This window comes from Equus caballus, chromosome 17 (assembly GCF_041296265.1).
Source record: "Equus caballus isolate H_3958 breed thoroughbred chromosome 17, TB-T2T, whole genome shotgun sequence".
Lineage (NCBI taxonomy): Eukaryota > Metazoa > Chordata > Mammalia > Perissodactyla > Equidae > Equus > Equus caballus.
Genome location: NC_091700.1, coordinates 92258420 through 92276408, shown reverse-complemented (window position 1 = coordinate 92276408; position 17989 = coordinate 92258420).

The following is a 17989-nucleotide window of genomic DNA, read 5'->3' as shown; positions in this document are numbered from 1 at the left end:
ATGAAATGAGTTCAATTCTCTTTTTCATGGAAAAAAGCAAGAAAACAATTGTATATCCTATACTTAAACTTTGAAATGGTCTGGTCCTACTCTCATGTAGGAAAAAAGAAAGTGACTTAGTGCTGGAATGTTGAAGTTTGACTTGGAGAAAAGTGTCTGAATCAGGTTACCTGTTCAACTATTTTTCTTTTGTACATTATCACTATAAAAATGATATGATAAGATTTCCAAAGGCCATTTTACCTGTGTAGCTCCAGAAATGTTTCATGACTATTCACCTACGACCTGCAGTTGAGCTGATCTGCCAAGGCCGTTTCTTCTGGTGACACAATGGGCAGAGGCCAGGACTTATGCTCAATTGTGTTCTCACAAGAAGGGACCACAGATGAAGGCCTCAATCAAAAGTTACAGGACCAAGAATAGATTCAATTTTGCTGGCTGAACGGAAGCAATCTCAGTATGTTTTCACAAAACATTTCCAAAGGTCACAGCAGTCATTAACGAGAGTATATTTTCCTCTTATAAAGTCAACTTTGAACATTTTTTCCATGATAATTCCATAATACACTAAAGGAAAAATTGTTTTATTGCCTTTGTTGAAGGCTTAGGGGGAGAAGATTCATGCTGCCCTGATAATTTTTACCTTTTCACCTACGTTCTTAGAGGAGAGGAAAACTATGTGCAAGTACAAAAAGAAGTCATTGAATTCTACTCATTTCTAATGGACTAGTGATAAGAATTAGCTCAGGTTTCAAGCCAAAAGATAATGTGTGAGGGGGAGAAGAGGCAAGGGAGGGGGGTGTGATTCACTTATTACTACTCATAATTGATTAGAAATACATAAATTTACTCCAGTTATTTACTTCAATTTAATCTAATATCCAGGGTGACTTTAATTAGGATGATAGATACATTTTGAAACTACAAAATTAAAGCAAGTCCATTTAACTGCCCAAATAGATATTACATTTTCTCATCTCTTCTTTCATGCTCACAGAAGCCCTCCGTATTATAATGAGTGACAGAACATCCCCAAGCAGACTCTTTCGTCTTCACCCAAGGCACCTCCTCTGTGTTAACCCTGCAGTGAAAAGCAGGGAAATAGCTGTGTGGTTTGGACAGTCTCTCAGCTCCCTGCACTCTCACAAGGCCAAGTGATCGACAGCCCTAGTCTTTGAAGTTCTCTATGAACCTTGAAGAAGTGATGCCTTTCAGTCCTGAAATCTCACTGCTGGTTACAGGTGGAAGTGACTGATAAACAGTGAAAGTGGAAACCAAGCTAAGAAACCAGGAAAATAAGCCAGCAAGCCTCAAAAGCTAGCTTTGCTTTTCCCCATGATCTGTAGTTACTGACTAATAAAATTAAAAATCTATGAAAAACAAATAGGCTTCTCCTTAAAAGACCTAACTGCACTCGAGAAGGAAAGATAATATAACTGTAACATAAGGAAAGACTTAGAAAGCTGAAAGCAGTTTGGTGGGCATATTGGATCCAGACCAGCACAGTCACCTGGAAGGGACAGGTAGAGAAATGAGGAGCTTCCTGCTTCCTCCCTCAACCAGATAACTAATGGGCAGGCGAGCCACAGAGGGCAGAGTGGATACGAAGGTGCTGAGGACATCATGAAGCCAGGAGCAGGAGCCCCAACATGGTATTTAGCATCTCTTGATAGTCAGAGAACATCAAGGCAGTGATATGGGACGGTCAGAAAATGGCACCAGGGAATGACTGTGAGCATTGATTAATGAGCACATGTGTCATTCTCAAAATGTTCCAGTGCCCGGCCACACACAACAGCTGCCAAACCTGCCTGTTCTGGCCACTGGGTATTTCATCTCCTTCCATTTTTCCCCTCAGGGTCTCCCATTTACACTTCTATTTCTAGAAAGGCCAAGCTCATGTCTATTTTGTGCCATACGTCCTTGCCTTTCCTTCCAGTTCGAATGCTCTACCCTCAGACAGACATATGATTTGATCCCTCAATTAATGTTTCTGCTCATCCACCAGCCCTTCAGAAAGGCTTCCCCTGGTCACTTTAAAAGCGTCGTTGGCCCCACTCTCTAAGCCCCTGCTCTAGTAAATTCAACGGTGATGCCCCCAAAAGATATATCTATGTCCTGGAACTTGTGAATGAGACCTTATTTGGAAAAAGACTCCTTGCAGATGTAATTCAGAAAACAAAAGCAGAGACTAGAGTGATGCTGCCACAAACCAAGGAACGCCTGGAGCCACAGACACTGGAAGAGGCAAGAAAAGATCCTCCCCGAGAACCTTCCGAGGGAGTGTGGTCCTGCCCACACCCCGATTTCGGGCCTCTGACCCAGAACTGTGGGAGAATAAATCTGTGTTGTTTTAAGACACCAAGTTTGTGGTAATTTGTTACAGCAGCCCTGGGAAACTGATATATTCCTTCTCTTTACTTCTTTTACAGCGCTTACCACTATCCATCATGTATTGTTTGCTTGCTCAGTAGTCTCCCCCTGTAGAATGTGAATGCAGGGGGGTTATCTGTATGGCTCACTGATGTTTCCCAGTGCCTAGAAAAATGTCCAGAACACAGCAGTAACGTAATAAGAATATGTTGAATCATGAATGAATGCGAGCTGCTCCAGTAACCTCCTGGGTGTTTCTACTTGGGAGCAATCCTGCGGGTGGACTCTGGATTTTGTTACTATTATTCTTACTCTACTATATGTCCAGGTTGGCTAAATATATACTGCTGCCAATACATTTCTTTACACCTCCCTATAACCATGTTGTTACAGGAAACATTATGAGTCTTTCAGAAACGTTTAAAAATTCACCTATTTTGCGATGTTGCCCTTCATGAAATACTTCATGAAGTGTGATTCAATATTCCAACTATGTTGAATTCAGCTGGAGAAATTCTACATGGAAAAAGCTACTGGCTTCCCAAAAGATAGCACCCACTGTACACTGTTAAAAGGAATCCACTGCTCAACATTTTCTGGTTTAATCTTATGATGTTGATTTGGATATGGGCTTGTTTAATTTCTGGGCAGAGCCAGCTTGCAGAAGCTGAAGAACTCTCTCTCGACGGCTAATACTCCAAGAGACACTGTCAAGGTTAGCAAGTGTCTGCTCACTAGAACAGTAAAGACAGGAAGAGCGATGGGACAGCCGACGCTGTCAGGCGATAAGCAGAGAGATGGTACAAAGTGTACAAAAGCACTCACTCATGTCACCGCGGGCTGCCGGGTGTGAGAGAACACACAGAGCTGTCTTAGACAGGGGAGGTGAAGGAGAGGAGGAGGTGAGCCCTCCCAGATTTTTCTTGAGCTATACAGGCTCAATTCAGGCCTCACCAAGTACTACAGTGTAGAAGAAACAATAAAGAAGAAAGCAACTAGAATGATTTTAACTACACAGGAAACTGGACAAGAGAAGAGGGGGAAATAATTGAAAGCAGGATAGCTCAAGGTGGAACTCATATTAAGTGTGGGAGAAAAAGATACTTTGCTTTTAGAAGACTCACGAGGAGAGGTGGAGTGGAGCGTAGGCAAGGAGGAGGGCAACTCTTAAGGAATGTCCATTAATCACAGCCCTGAGCTAGGGTGACGCTCATAGAAGCCTTTTGTCCCTGTTTTAGAGGTCAAGACACTGAGGTTCAGAGATGTTAAGAGGCTTCCTCAAAACCACAGGGAAAGGCCTAAGTGTCTCAAAGCTCTGAATTTCCAGTGCACCAAACTGCATGCCTACAAAAAAGGACAAGCGTGAATTGTGTGATCTTTATAACATGAAATGGTTCCATTTTCAAAAACAATCCTGACCTTGTGACTGAGAGACATAAAATTTGCAAATTTCCCTTTCTCCCTCATACGCATAATGGCCAACACATAGGAATGAGCAATTATCCATACACGTAGAACCTTGGAAACACCCAGAAAGGGAGCTGTGATGTACTAGAGAACACACCTGACCTAGAGGCAGGATTCCTGTATTTATATTAGCCCTGCCTCTGATAAATTATGTGACTTTGACTAAGACACTTAAGCATTGAGAGACTCCGTTTCTTCATCAGGCTAATCAGATTAAAAATAGACAATAGCTATTATACATAAATAAAGCAATTAGCACCTAAAAGGTGTTCAATAATGTCTATAGATATTACTACTGTTATACAATTGTATATGAAAAGGGACAGTCCTCCTGCAATCATGTAGTCAATGTGTGCATTGCAGGCTCATCAGTCTGGATGGCTGTGACACATGGAGACAAAAGGAAGCTCCCAGGATCCAGGATCAGGACAGTCAACAGGAATGGCAGGCAAAGCCAGACAGAATAGCTCAATTAGCTAGAAGCAAAGAGCTGGAGAAGAGCTGAAGACAGAAGCTCATTGTTGGCTCCTTAGGTCAACATACCTAAGACATGTTGTGTGAGATGTCTGAATGAAGACATCTCAGGGTCTGATTTGATAGCTGTTAGATGTATATCTAGGAGCTGGCCCCGTGGCCAAGTGGTTAAGTTCGCGCGCTCCACTGCAGGCGGCCCAGTGTTTCATTGGTTCGAATCCTGGGCGCGGACATGGCACTGCTCATCAAACCACGCTGAGGCAGTATCCCACATGCCACAACTAGAAGGACCCACAACAAAGAATATACGACTACGTACCAGGGGGCTTTGGGGAAAAAAAGGAAAGAAATAAAATCTTTAAAAAAATAAATAAATAAAATAAAAAAATAAATGTATGTCTATCCTTCATCTCTTGCCAAAGCTTTTGTATGACAAAGTGAGAAGTCATTTTTAGATTAAAACATTTTAAAAACACGATCCTGTACACTCACTGAAAAGGCAGTATATTTGAGTTTATTAGAATTTGGAATATTTTTAGTAAAATTCTTTAACTTTAACGACATGAACAAAAATTAAACCATTAGTCTGGCCTATAATACATGAATTAAAAGTTTAAGCTTTATTGCTTTTCTTTATGCAAGCTTCTTGCTCTTGCTCATTTACCACTACATTTATTGACGCATCTCCTCTGATACTCAAGTATCATGATCCATGTCATTTTAATTGACTAGATTATCCAAGATGTTTGTGTATTTTTAGCAGTCGAGCCGCACCATTTGCTCAGATTGTTAAAATATATTCAACAGTTTCAGATTCTCTCTAAAAATTGAATGCCTCCGTATTTTTTCTCATTTTAATCGTTCACATGCATACATAGCTAAAGAAACTAACAGAAGAACCTATAACAAACTGTAACACTCTCTTAAGCTACCTCATTCTGTTCCTTTTGCTCGGCTCCACTCCTGAGAACTAATCCCTTTTAATGGTTTTTATGTGTGTTTTTTCTGGTATTATCTTCATAAATGTAAATAATACACCACTATTTCTATTTAGGCATTATCTACTGACTCCAGACCATGGAGGCGGTGCATTTAGCTAACTGATAACACTTCCCACAATCATTTTTTCTCTCTTCCCAGTTTTTGCAAGCAGTATTATAATATTATATCTCTAGCAACTCCACTTACAAAATCAAATAACTTTCTTACACTGCTATTTACTGTTCCACCAACAGCGACCACTATCACTTGAATACTTAGCCTGTAAATGAGGTATTATTGATAGAACTTCTGTCTCCATCTCCCCAGCTACCCACTCCCATCTTCAGTTAACCATAAACTTTTACATTATCAAGATTAATAATATTTATATTCTGGCTTGAAATTATGGCTAATTTGTGAGCTTTGATTATAGGTTAAGCACTAAAGTTAAAAATCAGTAAAAAATATTTACACTTTCTAGTAAATATTACTCCCTGAGGAGCCATGGTAGGCAGAGCTCAGCACATTTCCTTCCCCCTGGGTCAAATGTCATGACACATAAGCCACTCAACAATGCGTGCTCCCAGCCCAGAAGTCAATGGCTCTTTTTGCTAATGATTCAGGAGGTATTAAATCCATGCCACATTTTTCTTTGCAGCCTACACGAACTTTGCCATTCTAGCAATATTTTTTGTTTCTTTCATTTTTCTAACACCATATGTAATATTAATTTAGAGATTTGCATCATACTTTATTTTCATTTTTTGCTGTTTAATTTCCTTCTCATAGTTTATTTCTATTCTTTCTTGCTGGGATGCTTATCACACATTGGCCCTTTTATATTATCCCTTCATATTTTAATCTTTCTCTAATATTATGTCTTGAGCTGTTTGTTGTATTTTCTGGGGATTTGACTCAATTATTTCCACTAACCTTCCTATTTATTAACATTATTTTTAATTTTAGGAATCATTTTTAATTTTCAGGAGACCTTTTGTGTCCCTGATTGCTCATATTTTATAGCACCCCACATTTATTCTTTAGATTTGGCATTCCCTTGATTTATCTGAGGATAATGATTAGAGGTTTTATAAAATCATGATAATAACAATAACATTAAAGAAATTGACTCATATTTAAATTTCCCTGGCTTTTTCCTGAATTTGTTGTGTTGTTTATTTGTCTTTTTCTTTTTCATCCTGGCAGTCTTCAGCTGGTTGGTAATAGCTGATTTCCATTTCCTCTATTGTGAATCTCTGTGTGTTTCCTTGCTGGGCTTCTCCTTGAATGGAAGCCAGTGGGGGCTCTGTTGATGTGGGTGGGCTTGCAGACTGAGTGCGTAGACAGAGAGCAGATGATACAGGGGCCCCTTAAAGTTAATGAAGGATCTATTCTGGGCTGCCCACCTCACGCTAGCAACCCTAGTTCTTCTCAGGAAGTTTATCCAATTTTGGCAGGTGGTACTGGGACATAAACGCTCTCTAGGTTTTGTCCAAGGGTGAACCCTGAATTGCCAATGCCTTTGTTCTGAGGTAGGAAAACTGGTGAGAGTTTTACCCAGGGAAACTGTTTCTTAGATACAGTTTGAATTAACTCTTTGTTTTGCATCCAACTCACTTCCGTCCTTGATACCTGGTAGATCCCAATTCTACAGCTTCTCTTTTCGGGAGTGTTCTGGGCAAACTATCTTTAACTTCCACTATGATCCCACTCTGGGCCAGAGATTCTTCAACCCTCTTTCATTCATCAATGTGTTTCCATATGTTTTCAGAATTCATGAAAGTTTGAGATTCCCCATCAGTTGATTACCACCCTCCCTCCCACTGTCTTTGCTATCAAAAGTCTATTCACATTGCTAATTTTACATTATGTTTCTAGTGGGTTTTGGAGAAGAAGGGGAAAAAAACACACGGGAGAAGGTAAACCACCCAGCATTTAGTCCACTATCTTAAATTGGAAATCCTTAGTCTTGTAAATAAAAGGCATTAGTGCTTGGACAAGAATTATTACCAAGATATTGTGTCAATATTTTCAATAGAGTCTACCTGCTGCTTGTAGCTATTTAAAACAATCGTGAAATTAAATGACATCTAAACTTTAGAATCACACTGTCCAAACATATGGCTACTTAAATTTAAGCTAAATAAAGTTAAACCAAATTTAAAATTCATTTCTTCAGTCGTGTTTCAAGTGCTCAACACCACATGTTTCTAGTACCCACTGCGCTGGACAATGAAGATAGAGAACATTTCCAAAGTGGCATAAAGTTCTATTGAACACTACTTCTCTAAAGGAAACTCAGAACTCACCAATAAAGAACCAATCATTGAAAGTCAAGGCATAACTGGTGGAGCATGGGGAAGGGGCTCTCTCCTGTTTATTACCATAACTTTGTGTTAAAATGTCCCTGCATACGTTTTAGGAAGGAAATCTGTTTCCCACAGGGTTTTTGCTTTCACTCGGGAGCAGCTCCTTTGGTTAATCTTGACTACATGAATTGACTGACAGCTTGGCCGCTGCAGATTTGCTGAATCGGTGAGAACTTGAATGCCTGTGATGCTTCCTGAGAGGCAGTGAGTAGGTGCTGTGACGTTTATTCTGTACAATGAGGCTTACAAATTTGGAGGATTTTAAATTACCTCTGAGAAGAGCACATGAGAACAGGCAAAGAGAGAAGACAGAATTTGACAAGGACTTTGCTCTGCTTAACTTGACAGTTCACAGGCCATCCATGAGGTGGTGGAAGAGACAGCTCCTCTTACCTCCCTGGAATCTGTCCCTGGACAACGAACTGTAAACCTTTTAAACAGAACTCTGATAAGAAAGAACTACTTCTAGCCTGCCCTAAATTGTTGTTTTTTTATCTACTCCACAGACCTTTGTGATGAATTGGATACAGTTTCAGAAGTGGAAAGTAATGGAGAAAGTCAAAGATTTGGATTGATTCAGAGATACTATTGGATGAGGAAGACAGGCTTATGAAATTTAAAGGAAATTCAGCACCTCAGGAATTTGTAGCACTTGGTTTTATGCCTAAGAAGTAGGTACAGTGTGTAAAACAAAAGTAGAAATAAATTACACAACAAAATAGAGCTACCACTTTGAAGTCTGACAGTGATTCATTCTGGAATTTTGAAACCCCAGAAACTGCTTGGGACTTGCATGCCTCACAAGCTGTCCTGGCTGGGAAAGAGCCATATGGCACCTTCGCTCCTTTTCTCTACGTGATCTGAGTCATCATTCTCAGAGGTTAGAAACCAAGCTTAAGGAATGTATATACCCATGCTCTCTAAAATCTGTTGTTCTTTTTTTACTGTACTAGTACAGATTCTTAACAGCAAAACCCACATATGGCATTTTTCTCTGTTTTTCTTTTTTTTCCTCTAAATCTAATTAGGGCACGCCATTTTGATTTGCAGTTTTTCATTGAGAGAATAAGTGACATGTTATAATATATTTTCACATAAAGTGGCCAGGAATTCATAGATTTAATAATTGGTTTTTTTCAATATAGGCAAACTGAATAACCACATGGAAAAAAATCCATATTCAAGTCTGATTTTCAGTTCAAATTTCTCCGTGGATCATATTAATTGGGTGATGTTTTAATTTCCATTTTTCACGTGTGCAATGTGGACACATACCAATTCATGTCATTTAATCTTTGCTGTATCCATCCACCCATCAAACAAATATGAACTGAGAGCCTGATAAAAGCAGGACACTAAAATGGAGAGGGAAATGAATCAAAAGTAGATTGCTGCTCAGAAGTTGGTAATTTTGCAGAGATGATAAGATCAAATAACTAGAATCAAGTGCAGCCCTGAATCCTTGTTTGGACCAAATTTTCCAATTTGCTCTAGAGTCTAAGGATGAGATTAGTGACAGCTCTGAGTCCTCTTCCCTCTGACCACTCTTTCTCTCCTGAGGACTCTGCCAAGCTGGGGCAATATTGGCCCCATGTAGCTCCCTTGGGGAAGGATCTGGGAAACCAAAACTGAATGGAGGAAGTAGTATTTCAGTGCAGCTCTGTTTGCTCTGTCACTCAATATCTCCCCCTACAAAGCCCCCAACAACTTAACCAAAGAAAGGGATTTCATTTCCAGCATTTGGATTTCTACCGATAAGTAGAAAGTGATGCATCCTTTATGCTACTTAGGGAACACAGCAGTCAATAAAGAAAGGAGAGTCTGAATAAAAATAGTTCCACCCATGGGTTGATGAGGGTTCTGCAGCATTGGGGTTTATGAATGCCCTAGAAGGGGCACTGGAGAAGGAAGCAGGGCTGCTTTGGAGTCCAGATTCAATAGTGGGAGAGCTGGGAGCAGGGAGGCAGGGGGAGTAGTAGGTCACCTGTGGACAGGGAGGCTGACCGAGGGTTGCACTAACCATGTGAGGGAGGGGTCATGATGAGCTCCGGACTGTGTTCCATGTGACATGTGACAGCTGAGCCTTGTTGAAGACAATCACCCAACAGCACTGAGTAAGCCTAGTTTGTGTCCCAGGGCAGCACCCTCTCCCCGACTTCTCAGTGCACACTCTAAATTTTGACCATTTTAAGCCTTCACCCTAATTCTCCCCTCCATCTCCACTGAAAACACCCCCTCTACTACATTACGAAAATCTGAAGCCATCAAATAGGAACTCCTTCAATCTCCTGTACCCCTAAGAAATGAATCTACATCCATAATCAGACGTATCTCTTTCTTTCAGTCTCATAGGAAGAGCTATCCCTTTTTATGCAGTGCCAGCTTATACATGCAATGCCCTCCTTTGTCCTTTTTGAAAAAAAACCCCTCTCACCTGGATTTCCAAGTTTTCATTTTCCCTTTCTGGACTTAATTCTCATAGTCTATAACATGTTCTATAATAGGTTCTAATCTCTACCATTTTGAAAATTACCCCTCTTTTATCCTGTATCTTTCTCGAGAGTCCTTGAGTTTTTTGTGCCATGGACTCTGAAATCTGGCGAATCCTATGGATCCCCTCTTGGAATAATGTTTGTAAATAAATAAAATACTTAGGATTACCAAAGAATCCAACTATGTTGGGTACAATCATTAAAATATAATAAAAAATGACTGATCAAGCAATATATGTGTTTCTTTATTAATGTACTGCTTAACAAATCTAGTCCACTAACTACCGTAATTTTGAAGTCATGAAGAGCATAAACAATAGTTAACAGTAGCTGCAAGTCAGGATTACTGCTAATGTTATAGAGTCTGTTAACTAAATTTCATTTTTAAAAGAAATGCTAAATTGCAATTAGAGATTAGTGGAAATAAAGATGTTCGCAATTCACGTTCCTGGAATTCCATCCTTGGATATGCTGGAGGGAATGTGAACCTCGCCCTGTTCCTCTCTTTCCCGTCATGGTTCCCTTTTTTGTTCTCCAGTTCATTTTTTGCCTTGTTGTGATCTGGTTTCTGTCCTACCACTCTTGGGACTCTGTCCTGGGACAGACCACCAATGGTGTCCCAATGCCTACATGACTGCAGTCCAGACTCTCCACGTCATGTTGACCTAGCTCTGGAGTCTCACACTGGGGTTCATTCTTATATGCGCTAATAAAAGTCTCCCTTCATTTTCCTCCTTCCTGCTCTATTGACTGACTGCTAAAACTTACTATTTTTTATCATTATATTCACTTCCCTGGTTTCTGCTCACCTTGAATTGTTTTGTTTACACATTGCTCTAAAATATTTGCATTAAAGAAATACAAAATAGCCTATGTCCAAATCACTCACCTTTCTTGGATAAAAAGATTTAGATGAACCTAAAAAGGGAAGGGAAACTAACCTTTACAGAATATTTACCATGGTAGCATCATGCAAAGTGCTTAACATATGATATTTTATTTAAATCTTCCAACAACCCATTAAGGATATTTCCATTTTGGAAAATATAGTTGAGTAAATCAAGATTCAGAATTGCAAAGTAACTTGCTCCCAGTCGCATAGTCAGTGGTGGTAGAACCAGGGTTTAAGCCCCAGTTTACTGAAATTAGGTTTTCTACGTGTAACAGTGTTCCCTCTATCTGAGGCCACATCTGATGTGGCTGGGTGAAGCGTGGCTGGCAGAAGGGGGCTGGGTGAACAACAGGCCTACAGGAAGCGAGTTCTGACAATTCTGCTTACAGCTCACCTATCACTGTTCTCAACCCAGACCCAACTTTCCCCAACGCCTCAAAAGTGTTTGTTTCCTCCTCACGGAGACAGCTCATAACTACAGCATCAGACAAGTCTCCAGGGTTGCCTGACATAAGGCTGAAGAACACATTTTTATGAAGGGATTTTCATCAATGCGGACAGGCAAGTTGGAAAACTTAATCCCACTCCCACCAAAAACCACTTTCTTTACAAAATAATATTTCTGTCAAGTGATGACCTCAGTTTCCTTCAGCAACTTACCATTGAAGGCACAGGCTTGCCATTCCTGTTCTCATTGAAGGCATAAATGAAAAGTGGCCAAACTAGGATAAACTTTTGACATTGGCTAGGACTCGCCCTCCTCCTTCAGGTCAACCAGTTTGTGAGTTGGATTTGCAAGCTTCCCTCCCAGCTATGTCCTTAGTTACCAGTCACCTGTTTTTCAGTTGTTAATAACACCTTTTCCAGAAGACGGAACGTGGGGTAATAAAAGGAGTCCAGGCTGTGGAATCAGCCACACCTGGTTTGAAACTAACTTCTACCACATGGAGTTTGGCTGTGCTATGTAATCTCTCTGCACTTCAGTTCCGTGACTATAGAGAACAGCTAATAAAGACTCCCTCATAGAGTCATTGTGGGGATTAATAAAGCAACAAACCCGAAGTGCCTACAGCAGTTGTCATGCAGAAGGCCCTTGGTGAATCTTAGTTGTTTTCTTTCCTTTTTGGCCGCTTGACATCTTTACCAAATAATTAAGATATATTCATATATATAACATATATAACATGTATATGTATGTATACAAATACAACATATATATACATTTCTATATATGTAATACTTGAACAAAACTAAATAAAATGATGTTTTTGTTAATGCACGCCTGTGTGACTTTCTTTAATCTACTGACTTTAGTCACACTTGTATCCCTTTTAGTATATATTCTGAAAATTCTTCATCTTTTTTCTTTCTTTTTCACATCCTAGCGCCATGCAAAGTTGGGTACTCAGTAAATGCTTCTGATGATGATAATAGGTTTGCCATTTCAAAGTACGGATAATTTGAGTCGTAGAAAGGTTAAATAGCTTGCTCGAAACTACCCAATGCTTCTTGTTCAGCCTATAAGCCAAGACTCTAAGTGCATTCATCCTTCCCTGCATCCGACTCTTTGATCCTTCATAGATAATTGATAAACAAAGTTATTTCTTTTCCTAACAAAAGACGTGCCTTCCTGGCTAAATTAAAGTTTTGGTAACCCAATTTATTCTCTTAACCCAACAGAACAAGCAATTGATTTCTTTTTCATTTTCAATCATGAAAACGTTGTCACATTTCATTCTTGCTCTCTGAATTATTAGATTTCAGTTCTTGTTTTCACATGCTTTATATGCACAAGTCAAGTGTAACCTGAAAGATATGAAAGTGAATTTGCAGTGAAATGGCCCATATCTGGGAAATTTGTCTTATTGCCTCTTAACTCCTCTTTTGTTTAATGTGCTTATTGGTATTTTCCCAGGATCACGCTGGTGCTGCGTGATGACACATTTCTGCTGACAGCCCTGAACTTTCAGACAGAACCTGTGTGAATAAGGTGAGAGTGAGTCTTTAATTAATGCCCTAAAACTGGGAAAGAAAACAAAGAACAGGCAGGTTGTAAGATGGATCTGGCTGTCAAAGCAAAATAAAATAAAAATCCCAAAGTGCTCTGCCCCAACAAGCAGCACTGCCTCAGACTGTGGGGCTCCTACCCTCTCTCCTGCAGAAATCAGGGCCTGGGCCAGGACCCAGAGACCACAGAGGAACGCTTCATTTGAAAGGAATCAATAAAACAACTTTCCACAGAAATTCTCTACCCAGGGCCTCCTGGTGCCTCACTCCTATCTCTGCCATTAGAGCTCTTTTCAAATCCCCGGTGATCCTAAATTCCCTAGAAAGGGCTTGATAGTTTCCCCCGTAATTATGGCCTTGTGAGAAACAATCAAGCTGGAAAAAAAGGACTCTAAAAGAATCCCTAAAGTCAGACCCAGTCATTGTATCTGTTTTTCAAGGTGTATGAGAAATTCCTGTTACCCTTTAGGGAAACCTCTTCAGTAAAATAGCTTGAACGGTCACAGCCCAAGGCTAGAATTCTCTTTCTTTAGGAAGTGATATATTTCAGAATCAGAATATGACTTTGCACACAGCCTGGTAAATCCAATATCGCACAACAGAGAAATGTTAGCGCCGGAGTTCAAGGACATCTGAAGATTTAGTACTTTTCTTCATGTCACTCTCTCTGTCTGGAGGGCTTGCTGCCCTTTTCTCTGATAAACCTGAGTTCTTCTCTGCATATGAAAACTAGTCTAAAACTTTATCCTTTTAAACAAATATTTATGGAGCACTTATAATCTGCCAGGCATTATCCTGGAAGCTGGAGGTACAGAGGCAACTTTAAAAAACAAAATCCCTGTCTTCATAGAAAAAGATTCACCATTTTAATCTCTCAGCGCTCAACTGCACCAAAGGCACACAAAACACGCCCATATATTTACACAAAAGGAATATACACTTAGCTCTGCTCATTTCAAGCCTGCTGTACTGTCTCACCCTGACTGCAAATTCCTGAAGTGCAGGGACCGTGGCCTCTTTTGATCTCTCTCAGTGCCAAATACAGGGCCATGCCCACCGTGACTTCTCAAACCCGTGATAAGCATCCCAGACATTCAGATGTTATCTGTCATCCTAAATGACATTCTGTGACACACAAAGAAAGTGGTATTGGGCTTGTTATTTTATACTCTTGGAACTTGAGTCAGTGTTCTTAAATAGATTGGCCAAGAAAACAAAGCAAGTGGTCAAGCTGAAACAAGGTTGTGAATCTTTGGTTTTCCATCCAAATTTCTGAGCTAAAGAAAAAAAACAAGGGGTTCTCTCAAGCATGCAAAAGTGTTGTGACTAAGTGTGATCTTAGAAGTGCTCAAGCAAATTGAAATGTTATGGTAATAATGGCACCACACATGATTAGCACTCTGAATTGCTCTCTTTTCACTTATTCATTCAACAACAAATACCACCATGTGCCAGGCTCTCAAGAATAGGGCTATAGGGGCTGGCACCATGGCGAGTGGTTAAGTTGGCTCCCTCCGCTGCAGGCGGCCCAGTGTTTCGTTGGTTCGAATCCTGGGCAAGGACATGGCACTGCTCATCAAACCACGCTGAGGCAGTGTCCTACACGCCACAACTAGAAGAACCCACAACAAAGAATATACAACTATGTACCAGGGGCTTTGGGGAGAAAAAGGAAAAAAAATAAAATCTTTAAAAAAAAAAAAGAATAGGGCTACAGTGGTGAGCAAGATCAATACAATGCCTGCCCTCGGGGATCTGGCTTGTTTTCTTATTTGACCTTTTAAGATCCTTTCTGGACAGTTTGGCAGCCACTGTGATCCCTAAGCAGTATAGCCTAATGTTTCAAGCTCCAGGCTCTAGAGTTTAACTGTAAAACAGAGTAACATAGTTAACTCTCCAAGTTTCATTATATTCATAATAGTGTTGATAATATTATCCATCTTGGGGGGTGTAGCGGTCAGGGTTCAACATAAAGGGATTCATTAGAGGAACTGATTTACACACTTGCTTAGGGGTCTGCCTCAGCAAGTGTGACATCCCCAGGGCAGGAGTCAAGGAGGGAATGAGCAGCCTGGAACCCTACAGGCAAGAGCTGAAACTGGTTGTCCACTCACAGGCAGCCGTCCAGAAGGAAGACCCAGTGGAAAAGGAGAGCAATTGCAGACCCAGCGGCTGTTTGGAATCTCTGAGCTCAAGGAAGAAGGCCTAACCCCTCTCTTATTAAAGTCCTTCCAACTGAATTCAGGCCTACCCAGGATAATCTCCCCTTTGATTAGCATGAAGTCACCTGATCAGGGACTTTAGTTACGTCTGCAAAATCCCTTCACAGCAGTAGTAGATTGGCCTTTGATTGAATAACTGCGAAAAGGTATCCATCCTCCAAAATGGCCCCTGGCTCCCTAGGCTTCCACCTCTAGAGAGAATATCACTCATAGCCCACCCTAACTGGAACGCATAAGAAAGGGAGTCCTGGGTGACACAGGATCCAAACCAAGTGAAGGTAACTCATCAAAAAGGCATCACAGGGTTCTTGTGAAGAGTAAGGAGATGATGCACGTAAAATGTCTGGAGTACAGAGAGTAACTGGGATTACCATTTAGCAGATAAGAAGATCAACCCCAGGCAAGAAAAATGACCTCGTAACAGTTGGTCCATAGAGTTGAAATAAACATCTGGCTTTCCTCTTGCCATGGTTGCTACTCCACAGCTTGTGTTTTCTTTTTTTCCAGCAGAGTCAGGACACAGGTGCACAAGCTGAAAGAGAAAAGTGAGCCGTAGCCGTAAGTGTGGGTGAATTTGAGGTGAGAGGGTCAGCCACTTCCAAGGTTCCGAGGCAAGTAAGATAAGGCAGAGAGATCCCTGGCCCTAGACATAAGCACACAGTTGTTACACATATGAAGCCTCGCATAGTCCTTCACTGCAGGCTACAGGCGCCACATTTCTCCCTTAATGATCTCTTTCTTCTTTGTGAGCTTCTGGAAAGCTGACTCTATTGTAAATCTGTTCTCCTTGTTCTTTCTTGACCTTCTTTATAAACAGAAGTTCACTTTGGAAATGCTTTATTACTTCCTTTCAATTGACTATTTTTAGGCCACAAATGCCAAACTTGCAGGAAGCTTTTCCATGATTCAAGACCAAATTTTGTTTGGGTAGATTGGAGTGATATTTGGGTGGTTAAAAATGAGCAACAAACACTACTTCTCCACTCACTATTCTTACTATAAAGTAAATAATAACAGACGTAAAACACACACAACTTAAACAAACTGTCAACACAAATTAATTCTCTTGCTACAACTTTGGCAGGGAAACAGAAGCAGCAATTTACCTTGTCTAGGTTCAGCCTCCTCCCCAGACATCATCCCAGAATGTTGATCTGCTGGAATACTGCTGATATTAGCCAGGCATCCACTTGAACTGATCTCATCCCAGTTTCTCCTGGCTCACCTAAGCCTTGTGTGACTCAACTTTAAAATATCCACCTTCTGAGACGTCGATCACAACGGTACCCCAAGGTTATAAGTTACCCAGTGATGCATATATAGACTTTTAGTCTTTAAAACTGAATTCAACCATCTTCAAGTCACCGAATAAATATTTATTAAGCTCCTCTTATGCATCAGAAATTCTTTTTGGTGCTGAGATTACAGCTGAGAACAGGACAAACAGGGTTCCTGCTCTCATGAGGCTTACATTCTAATGAAGCTCCAGAGACATTAAACTAGTAAATGAATAGGAAACAATCCAAATTGTGATGAGTGCCGCTAAGGAAAGGAGCAACCAAGAGTGGTTATGACTCCAGGTTGTAACTTTAAAACACTAACTTTAAACAATTTAAAACTTTAAAACACAGAGGAAACATTATTCAAATAAGCACTATTTTATATCTTTTGATAAAGTAGGTAATTTGTCAGTAATATCAACAATTTTACATATTTGATGTATTTTGTTCAGAAATTATGTCCAAATATAATGCCATATATTTAAAAAAATACTTATACAGTCACCAAAAGGAATATAGCATAAAAGAAATGTTAGCAATTAAAGCAATCATCTAATACAACACCTCTCATACAAGAAGGAAATATTTAAAAAATAGGTGTCTATTTTACAATCCTTGAAGGAAAACTAAATATCTGGAAATCCAGAACAAATCACAGTGTAGCCAAAAGTAGAAATATGGAAAAAATAGAAATTAACATGCTTGTGGGTCCTGGTATATGGAATTCAACAAGACAGCAAAAATTATGCAGATCCTGAAAACTGTGATTTTTTTGCACAAGGATGAGGACATTGTCTAATGGGCTAGTTAGAGAAGGCACTTGTGTTGTTCCGGTGGCTGATGGGATAGTGACAGATTTATAGCAGATTAAGGGACTCAGTTTTGTTTCTTACTCAAATCTACACAATTCTGACCTATTTTTGAAGTCTATGTCCTTAGAAATTTCCTTTCAGTGGTTAAAGAATATTAACAGTCAAACCATTTTATAAATTACAAACTTGACTTTATTCTTTTCAACCTAGGGTATTAGCCCATTCATCAAAAATAGACATAAAAGGCAGCCTCCCTAGGCTGGATGCAAGACATACAGCAGTAAGATTGCTGCAAGAAATCAAGCTCAGCCAAAATTCAAAAAATTGACTCTGGATTTTCTTTGCCACAATTACTTACATATTCCTCATCTTTTTTTTAATATACCAACCCCTTTACATCATGTGAAAAATTAAGAAAAATAGTCCCCCCAGGATTTCCCCTAGACATATAAATTTCTTTTGCTGCATTAAGATTCTGTTTGGGACTGTGGAATAAGTCAGCTCTGTAGTAAACGCTTTGCATATCCTATCTCATCTAATCTTTTCAACAACCCTATGAAAGAATTATCTTCATCATCATCATCATCATCCTATTCTATAAACTGGAAAAGTCAAGTAAT